General features: G+C 28.5%; 1 protein-coding gene across 4 annotated transcripts in view; it reads right to left on the bottom strand.

The window, feature by feature from the left end:
- Positions 1-11366, bottom strand: part of LOC111625970 (dipeptidyl peptidase 4-like) — a 251743-nt gene that overhangs the window by 91306 nt on the left and 149071 nt on the right. The gene's annotated exons all lie outside the window — the stretch shown is intronic.

An 11366-nucleotide genomic window follows, 5' to 3' on the forward strand; every position in this document is an offset into this window, starting at 1 on the left:
TTTTTTTAAAGTTATATAATATTTCACATCAAAGTGAGTTTGAAATATTTTAATAAAAAAATAATCTAAAATTCAATAATTCATTTTAATATATATTCAAGCTCTATAAAAATAAATTATTCTTATAAAAATTCAAATTAAAATACTTTACTTGGAATATAAATTCTGGTCATTATTTTATTCTTATATTTTATATAAAACAATTCAGTTTCAAAAGGAAATGAGCTTACATTTTTTTCCTTTTACTTTAATATCAAATAATTATAACAGAGAATATCTAATTTTTGTATTATTACTGCTAGAGGATGTTAAAAGCAAAAAATTTTATAAGAAAAACAAAATGTAATATCAAAAAAACATGAAGCAATTTTATAACTATAAATTGTTGCCTATATCTATAGAATAACAAAAGTAGCAAACTGGATATTACTATCTTATTGCAGTAAAAACACCTTTTGACATTTAATGATTTCAAAATAATTTTTTTCTTATTTCAAGATAGTATTTTAAAATAAAAGTAAAAGCATTAATTTAAAAAAACAAAATAGTATAAGTTTTCTAATATATTTTCAATATAATAAAATTGTATTTTATAAAATTTTATACTCTAATTATCCTTACAAAATAATCTGATTTTAAAATTATAATCTAATGTATAATTATAATCTATCAGTAAAAAAACAAAGGTAACTTCCTCATATTTATTTATGAATTTATTGCACATTTTTTTCATTAAAAATTGTTTTTTTTGTTAAAAACAGTAATTGGTATGTGTAATGGAAAAGTTGAATAATATTCTCATCATGTTTTGCAACTTAGCTAAATAAAATTCATATAAACTGTATATAATTATCAGGGCAAAGTAAGCTTTCAATTTAACAACTACATAAAAATAAACCAAATATTAATGAAAATTCCACAGTTTTGCCAACTAATATTTCTATCTCAAAACTTCTACCAAAAGTTGCCAAAATCAGTTATAAACACACCAATACACACAGGGATGCCCATACATTGGGGCACTTGGAGCACCTGCACCCTTTTCACCCGAGTTGCTCTTTTCTCTTTTCCTTATCCCCAAGGGGACCCTAAATTTCATCATCAACAAACAACAGAAAATTCATGACTTCTGGAAAGTCTATTCTGCAAATATAAAAGAAACTAATAAACAATATTTGTCCATTGCCCCATGCAACTATTTTTATGTAATTACTTATTCATCATATGTTGACCAAAACTGCATTTCTTGTTTTACAAGGTAAAGTTAGCCTCAAATCCTTGCATAATGTACAATGCCCCTTTTTCATAGCTTGTCCCTCCTTTTCTATTAGTCTGCAGACATAGCTGAATACAAACACAAAAAAACTATATCAGTGAACATTAAAAAGTATTTATAGATTTATGTATAAATTTATATTCAAACCATACTTACAGAAGTAGAAAGAAAATGAGCAATTACTTATTGTGGCGTTGTCATAATGCCAAGCTCCAATTTTTAATCATGTTTTTAAATATATTTAATTTAAAACATATTCTCTCCATCTCAAATTAGTAGTGTCTTGTACAGTACATAATACTTTTTCTGTTAGCAAGCTTCTGTACACCATACTTTTCCTGTTAGCAACAGAGACATGCCATCATCTATTTAACTCCTTACAGGGAAAAATTTTTTAATTGAAATAATGTGACTTCTGGTTTGCATTGGAAGTTCATATATAGTTAATCAGGGCCTCCTACTCCTAAGCTTTCCATATCTGGTCTTGGATTTCATCTATCTAACTCTGTTCTTGAGATTATAGAAAGATGGACAGACTGGTGACAGTGGGAATTTATAGGTCCACAATTTTTTCAAATTGCAGCTCAACAGATACAGCTTCTTATTACAACTTCACTAACAGGCAAGCTAGTTAGATAGTGTGAGGTGTATCTCTCATATCTGTGTATGTGTCATGAATTTTTAGGCCAGGTTTTTTGTACTTGGAGGGACTGGACATAAAAAAATAAACTTCATTTTTGTTTTTATTGGAAGCAAATGCAAGCTCTTGAAACATCATTTACTTCATTTATGGTTTGAAGATTTCCCTTGTAAACTAACTTGACTCAGTTGCCAAAAATCTTAATTACTTTGAACATTTAATATTGCTAAGCTAACACTTATAAGTAAATTACATTTCTTTGTATTATTATTATTATTATTACTATTATTATTATTATTATTATTTTTTTTAATGTAAAGTTCTTGTAAAGGAAAAATGTTTTCATACTAGACCAATTTTAATTTCATGACATTGTTTGAAATGAATGTAGGATGCATGCAATGTTTCCAAAGAACGCAAAATTTAAAACTTATGAAATTGGTAAATTTTTTAAAGTTGATCCAAATAAAGATCTGAAGACATTTTCTCCTTTACTTAAACTTTGGTCTCCTTAAATAAATAAAATTTTTTTTTAAACTGAAATAGTTAAATTTCTTTTTATTATACATTTAAAGATAAATGTCCAGTTAGAAAAGTAGATAAAAAGAACTACTATTATGAGTTTAAAATGATTTGTTTTAAATTATTGATTGTTATTCAATCAATCTTTATTTCTTCATGGGTTAGTAACCCTTGGAAAAGGAAAAATTCTTTATAACTACCTCTGCAGAAAAAGACATTATTTTTATGAAAAACCAACCACATTGCATCAGGGCTGCAGAGTTGATAAAAAAACACTCAACTCTGATTCCTGATAATTTTAGTAGACCAACTCTGACTCTGGCAAAATTAAATAACAAGTCTGGCAAAATTAAATAGAGGGTTAACTTACTCTGAACTCTGAAAGGAGCCCCAGGCATTTACCCAAATACTTTTATAGTTAGTATTTTTAATATTTAACTTACATTAATATTTATTTGTATTAAAAAAAATTAATTTTTAACAAATATTTAATAAGCAGAAAAAGGGGAGTGATAAAATTCTACATCTACATATCTTTATTCCACAGCTTTGCACTTCAATTTCACCTTCCTAAAAAAGTTAGTCCAACTAAAAAGTGTGTGATCTAGCTACTTCAGCAGCCCCTTGTTCAGAAAAGAAAAAATATATATTCTGTTCAATTAGTCTGGCTCATACAGAAAAATAGAATACTTATTTAGAGCAGGAATAATAAAGGAATGAATCAAAAATATTCAAATTCAATTGGGTCAAAATAATTTAACTACTAAACACAAATACTACAAAAAATTATTGATACATATTTAATAAATTAAATTGTTGCATTTTGTATTTAAAATAAATAAATTATAACAAAATACAAAAACATTTTTAAAAATTAATAAATATAAAATAAATTTTCTTTCATTTAAATAAAAAAACTAAATTAAATTTTAAAAAACTGTTTTTGTAATTTTTTAGCATGTATTAATGGATGGTGTAATATGAAACAATTTTAAAGACAAATAAACTTGTTCAGAGAAAAACAAATGTTTTTTAAAGTCATATTCCTACTTTTATATATTCCTTTATAAGAACTAAATCTGTGTACCAGTAGTTTGTTTGGCAATATTTTTGTATCTTTTATATGCATATGAAATGTATATATTTTTTTAAAGTTATACATTGAAGAAAGATGAGGATTAAAAAAGGTTTATGCCTGAAATGCATATGTTGTTTGAATAAAATATTCCAGAGTGGTTTGTTTCACAAAAATAGCATATTTTTCTGCAGGGATAGAATAATAATGCCAATCTGTTAAAAACAAAAGGTGACTTTGTAAGTATTTTATTTAACACATTATAATAATTAAATATGATGTTATTGATTATTATTATTTTTTAATATGAAAAGACATAAGATTAAATACAAAGAAAATAAAATTTTAAAACCTAAATTAAAAAGTTTAGAGCAGAGTCAAAAAATTAAAAATTTTAATATATTTGTGAAGCATCTTCTGGTCATATCCTTATATATAATTTTAACATTCTAAATTAAAAAATTAAAGTAACCATAGCAACACAAAAAATAAATTTGTCTCANCCTATCATTGACCAAATTGTCAACCTAATCAATACACAATAGATAATTACATTAAATTTTCACAAATTGTCTAATTTAATAGAATGAAAATAAAAGTTATCAAATCAATAAAATTAATAGATTTTCCAATTATACAATTAAATTTTTAACATATACACAGTAAGGTTCAAAAGTTGTCATCCTGACCTACTTCACACACTCAGAAATATGTGTTCAGTGGCAATGTGAATCTTAACATGTGGAAATATGTAAATCCATGTTATTTTTAATAAAACATTTGTCACTTAATGCAGCAAATTTGGGTTTCACTTTAATTTTTTTATGTCTGTATAAATTTGAAATGCACCTTAAGTTGAATTTTGAGTATTATGTGGTAATAAAGTTCTTGATCATCATGATCACAAGCCATTAGAAATTCACAAATGCCTTTTTAATGTACAGTCGACCCCCCATAACACTGTTGATTTTTCCGTTTTATAAGAATTCCATGTTGTACGAGTAACTTAGATTTTACAAATACGTGTGCCGGGCTGTGAACGGCTCACATATTTGTAAAACCTAAGTTACTCGTACAACATGGTATTCATATAAAACGGAAAAATCAACAGTGTTATAGGGGGGTCGACTGTATATGGCAATTATTCTCCTTTGTATCTGAAAGTAAACAATAGGAAAAACTTTTTAAACTTGGAAGAGATTCTCTCAATGACTACTCATGCAGTGGATGCCCAGCCACAGTAATCACTGAGGAAAACATCACACTTGTCAAGGACAAAGTGCTTTCTGAGTGATGTCTGAAGATAAAAGAAATTTCTGTGAGATTGAACTTTCTGAAAACAATGGTTCTTCAAATTCTTTATAAATATTTGTTAATAAACAAAGTACTAAAATTGTATGACTAAAATTCTTTCCACAATTCAGACGCAACAGTGGGTCAACTGTTATATATTTTTAGAGATCTATGAAGAGAACAAACAAGTTCTGCAATCCATTATCATCAGGGATGAAACCATTGTTCTATACCAGCATTTCTGAAAGTGGGCAATAATGCCCTCTTGTGGGCAATGAGTAAATCTAGGGGTGCTGGAGGCAGAATATTGAACGGTGATCAAAGGCAAAACTAAAATTCTTTCCACAATTCAGACACAACAGTGGGTCAACTGTTATATATTTTTAGAGATCTATGAAGAGAACAAACAAGTTCTGCAATCCATTATCACCAGGGATGAAACCATTGTTCTATACCAGCGTTTCTCAAAGTGGGCAATAATGCCCTCTTGTGGGCAATGAGTAAATCTAGGGGCGCTGGAGGCAGAATATTGAACGGTGACCAAAGGCAAAATTGGGGTCACTGAAAGCCGTTCCCTTTCCTCTGTTAAACTGATAAGAGGAAGCATTGCGTTTAATGGTTTCCAGATGTTGAGAACAATGTACGGTAAGGGCACAAAGTGTGAGATTCATAGAAAAGTTTTCCTAAAAATATTTCCAATCCTTTCTCACACAAGAGAAAATGGATTAGGGGGCGTTGGGTATAACTTTATGGAACAAAAGGTGCGGTTGATCAAAAAAGTTTGGGAATCACTGTTCTATACTATGATGTTCAAAAGACAATTTATGGAATGGTGCCATACATGAGACTATCCTCCAAAGAACATGAAAATGTTACAGTCAACAAAGCTCATGGGAATAATTTTCTGGGATCATAATGGCATTTTATTGATCAATTTCAAGAAAAGAAATTCTACAGTAAATGCTGAATATTATTCCAATCTGATGATAAAATTCTAGATGCTATAAAAGAGAAAGGAAGGGATAAACTTTCAAAAAGTGTGAAGTTCCTGTGTAATAACACATCCATTCACATTGTGTTTTGTGTGAAGGCTGCTAATAAAGAATGCAGCTTCACCAAACTTCCTTATACAGTCCCAATTTGACCCTGAGTAAGTACTATTTGTTCTTGAAATTAAAGTATGATTTGTTCTTTTCTCATTTTTAACTAATTAATAAACTTAGAAAAAAGAGTGTTCTTTTTATGCATTTGAATTTTGCAGGTGTATAACCTGCCTTACATACTGCAACTGATATTAAAAACTAAAAAAACCCAAAAAAAATTTTTTTTTAACTTCCCACTTGCTATGCAATACCCTCTCCTTCACCTAATACATGTAGATGATGTCTTAATTTCTTGGGAGGGCTTGAATGAACAACTATTAATATTTATAGAAATGTCCTCAGTCTACTCTTCTGTTTCATTCACCATTGAATGTGAGGACGATGCTAAAATATTATTCTCAGATCTACATATACACAGATCTCTAAATAAATAAACTGTTGTGTCACATCAGATAATAATCTTTCTCATTCTTTGGCATTATATTTCTTTAAAATTTTTGAATATGCAAACCAGCATAAAATTCTTTGTATAAACTTCATATTATCTTGTACATTCCTTGATCAAGCCACATCTAATCTTTTTAATAATACTTTTAATTAGCTTTAACTCTAAAACCTAGAATTATGTTTCTCAATTTATGCTTTATTACCTTACCTTCCTCACAAATATCATCACTAAGAAATATTGACAAAGCAAATTTAAGTTGGTTTGGGTGTGTGTATATACAGTAAGACTCTACTTAACACTGCCTTGATTAACACTGATTCAATATAATGCAGTCTGCTCAAAGCCTACAAAAACTCAAAATTTATCCTTATTCAAATTATTGCAGCATTTCATTGATTCCTATATAATACAATTATTTCCAAACACGAACCAATCAGTAAAAGTGGCAATTCATTGCAGCGCTGTACTTTCCCTAAATCTATGTTTATTTGGTGCAATTTTGGAAAAAAATATAACATCATGGATGCCATAGGCAATATTGACTTCATTTGGCAAGAATTAGCTGATAAATGCATGAACAAAGTGTGGAAGAAGTTGTGGCTAAAGGTATCCAAGAATTCTCAACAAGAACAGCCTATCATTGACCAAATTGTCAACCTAATCAATACAGCAGGACTAGGAGATGTAGACGAGCAGGACATTGAGGAGTTACTGCAGGTTTCTGGTGAGAGTCTTACCAATGACAATTTCCAAGAACTGGCAGAACAAGGAATTCGTGTAAAAGTTTTTTTTCTTTTAACTCTTTCCATTCTGTGGGGCACTAAGAGGGCCTCTTATAGCCAGCCCATTATGGGTTTGGCTAGGCCCACAATGGAGGGTCTGGTTGTGAGGAACAGGGCTCGACATATCTGGACAGACCACTCCCAAAAAAATTCCTGGAGATTTTTCAACCTGTCTGGATTCGATCCCAGGTCCCCCAGGGCAGCAGGCTGCCAGCCTCAACCATCTGGCCCCATTCATGTAGAACTGGAAAATAGAGATTCTGAAAACAAAGAACCCAAAAAATTTCTCTACAGATTTCCTTAGTAAAAATTTGGTAATGATAACCGAAATGCATAGCAAATGATCCAGATTTTGAAAGGAGTGAAAAAGCAAAATGAGGAGTTTTGGATGCAATCTTCTGCTACTGACATTTGCTTAACGAAAGAAAAAAAGCAACAAATGACACTAGATGACTTCGTTGCAAAAAATGTACTTTACATTTCTGTGTGCATATGTTTGTGTTATTTAACATATATTATTATGCAAATTAATATAAAAATAACTTAAAATTAAAGTAAAATTTGTTTATTTTTGGTCACATATTTCCCTCTCCCTATTTACTCTATGTTAAAATGATCTCGTTTATTGCTGTTTCATTTAGCACTTTGTTGTCTAGGAATGCATTCCATGTTAAGTGGGGTCTTAGGGTGTGACTATGCAGACACAAGCAAGCGAATTTTCTGAGCGAGCAAGAATATGTGGCGAGAAGAGGCGAGACGTGATAAATATCAAAACCTGTCAGATATGTGCGAGAACCGGAAATTCACTCTCGCCAGCGTTATTTCTCGCTTCTCGTTTGGGCTTGGTCTTCCTCTGTGAAAACTAAATTGCTCGCAACTTCTCGCTTGCTCTAAATTCGCATCTGCATAGTCATACCCTTTCTGTATATATATATATATATATATACATACATAAAACAGATTATGAAGACTGAAGAATAACAGAGTAAATCAGAAACTGAATGATTTGTAAATAGAATTATCACCACCAATGCTCTACCTCAATTACTTAAATAAAAATAATTAAAATGGGAATACAGTACATACATTTAACAAATTTACATTAAATATGAAATATTGAATATTTTTGCAATATTTGATGTTAACAAATAATAAATTACCAAGTAAATAATATGTTGCCAGTCTTTAATACATTTCTCAATCAAAGAACTTAAGAGTTAAAATGAAAATATGAAATCTAATAAAAACAGATAAAATATGTAAATGATATTCTATAAACTAGTTCACCAAATTAACAATTTAAACAAAAAAATGAATATGACAGATAAAAGCTTTTGTATTAGAAATACATGCAACAATGATAATAAAGTGAAACTAAAAAATTAACATGGTTATAAAGCATTTTCATTAAATTTTTTTTGAAAAACTTAGAAATTATAATAAAGATTTTGCTTACTGAAAATTAGTCTAATAGAGTAAATTGACATAATCATAATCAAATTCCAGTGGTAAATTAATTAAAAATTTTCAACATTAGCAATAATATTAACCAACTAGCTGTGCCTGCAGTTTCGCCCACATAAAATTCAGTTTCTGACTATAACAGTATCAGTTAGATCAGTGGTTCTCAACCTTTTTTGTTGATGTACCCTATTAGCCCATTAGTTGTTTCTCAAGTACCCCTTATATTTTTGTATGTAAATTTTATAATTACTGCGTTAGATGTATACAGCCCTTATAACTGAGCGCCATAAAAAAACTAACTAACTATAACTAAAAGTGAATTACTTATTTTATGTAAATAATAATAAATTTAATCAGGTACATTTATTATTATTTGATAAATATATTATATAAAATCACAGAAATCATTTTAATACATGCATAAATTACATTTCCTAAAAATAAATAATTATAATTAACAATAAAGAAAATTTAAATTATTCTACAATAATTTCTAACAAAATTTAATGAGATATTTGTTGTGATAAATCTTCAGCAATTTTTACAAAATTTGGTTCCCACGTTGTTAAATAGAGATTATAATTGTGTATTGACCTTGAAAGTAATGGCTGCAAATTTATAATGTGCAGAACAATACATGAATCTTTCAATTTTTGTAGCAAATATAACGTCTAAATTTGCTAAATATCAAGTAATGCGCGCATGCAGTGACACGCATTGCACGATGGGGTACGATCCAGGCCTCGTTATTCCTAATACCAGTAATCCAGTAAAAACACGAAAAGCCCCAATCTTATCAATCAATAATTATAGAATAGAAAAAAAAATTTGTTTTTCTATTCTAAAATTAATGCTCGGTTAAACCATAATTTTACTAGACTATAAGTTCACTTGGCACTAACGACACAAATAGACAAGCAAATCAAGTAGATAAACAAGTTGTTTAGACTGTTAAAAGGGAAATCGGTGTTCACATTCGGATATTTTAAAGCAAGTTTTTGTCGTTTCTTGTTTCTTGTGTTAATAATTTACAGCAAATTGATTAACATATACCATTTTATAATGAAAATTAGATGTACCCCTTCGATTTATGCTCATACCCCTAGGAGTACATGTACCCCCATTTGAGAATCACCGAGTTAGATGATATCTTTTAATTTATATGAATGTTTTAGGAACACATATGGGACAAAAGATATTCTTAATTTTAAGTGACAACAAATAGGCAAATATTCAGGACATGTTCGGACATGTGCACTGCATATCTCGCTGACCACGCGACTGCACCGCACGGTTACCTATCTCGTATACGTTTGCATCTTGCCACCTGCTGACACCAAAAATATAATGCTTACCTAGAGGATATCTTTTAATTTATATGAATGTTTATCGGAATAATATACAGCCTATGTCCACTCTGAACATCCATTCTAAATATTGATGAAAGAATTTTTCAAATCAGATGAGTAATTTCAGAGATTACCTCTTACATCCAAACTTACAAACTTTATCTCTTTTTAATATTAGTATAGCTTAATAAATACACTTTGTTATGTTAATTAATAAATACAATTAATATATTAATAAATTTTGTTCTTATTCTAAATACATTCTATTTCATCTGAAGATTACATTTGTAAAATGTTGAAAGTACTTTATACATTTGGATTAAACTAAATTAATGCTGTGATAGTGCATATTCATTAATTGTTGTAATTTTGTGTCAAGGGTGTTAATAAGTTTTATTAATATTAATCAATAAAAAAAGCAGAACATAAATAAATCTTAACTTAATGAAACTGATATTACATATACAATTTACTAAATATGTAATATATTTTCTATTTTGTTTTCTATGTCTCATGGTAACAGAATGTTTAAAATTTTCTAATAAATTTTTTGTAATATTAATAATTTATGTAAAAAAATGCATCAATGAGTTGCTTAACTTTCCCAGCTTTAAAACTACATGTGGCATCATTTGTTATATTTCATTAAAAAGTTTTTATATTTTTAATTAGTAAAAAAAGGCAAAAAGCTTAATTTTGAGAGTAGGGATGAGTTTTATAAAAAACTGTAAATGCTAATAATGAGTAACCATCAACATTTAATAGCATCAATCCTCTGTAATACACAAAACACCCTGCAAAATTTCAGATATTTTCAACAAAAAACATAAGTGTTATTAAGCTTCAAAGTGTGTGAACAAAATTGTGCCAACACACACATACATCCATACATACATACAGATAAAACCTTAAATTTTTTTGCATTTCTCAACATTTTCATGTACCTAATCCAAAAATGTAAAAACTCTGGGGAGTCATTTTTTGACTGATAGCTATACTTTCCCTCTGGCTATACACAGTATAATAGAGACAGGAAAGTAAAAAGTTACCAACATTAATATGTCATAAAAATGTAAAAATAATAACTTTTTAAGAAAAAATAGTTAGGATATTTTATCTTGACTGAAGAAACAAAAATTATAATATATAAATATCAAAAATAACAACTTTAAAGTAGATAAAAATATAATTTCAGTATATAAGATAAAACTAGTAATCAAGAAATAAGTAGCTCTGAAGATACACAGCAGATTTAACTAATTTCTAAGCTTAAAAAGTAAAAATAAAAAATATAAATTACATAAAGTATTTTACTGAAAATTTTTTAAGAAAACTGAAAATAGTATTTCATGAAAATAAATTTTTATCAATATTTATCTTTTTTTGCTATTCTATAAGAATAGCAAAAAAAAAA

The sequence above is a fragment of the Centruroides sculpturatus genome, unplaced genomic scaffold, assembly GCF_000671375.1.
Source record: "Centruroides sculpturatus isolate CEXI.00-Female unplaced genomic scaffold, Cexi_2.0 scaffold63, whole genome shotgun sequence".
In the NCBI taxonomy this organism is placed as follows: Eukaryota; Metazoa; Arthropoda; class Arachnida; order Scorpiones; family Buthidae; genus Centruroides; species Centruroides sculpturatus.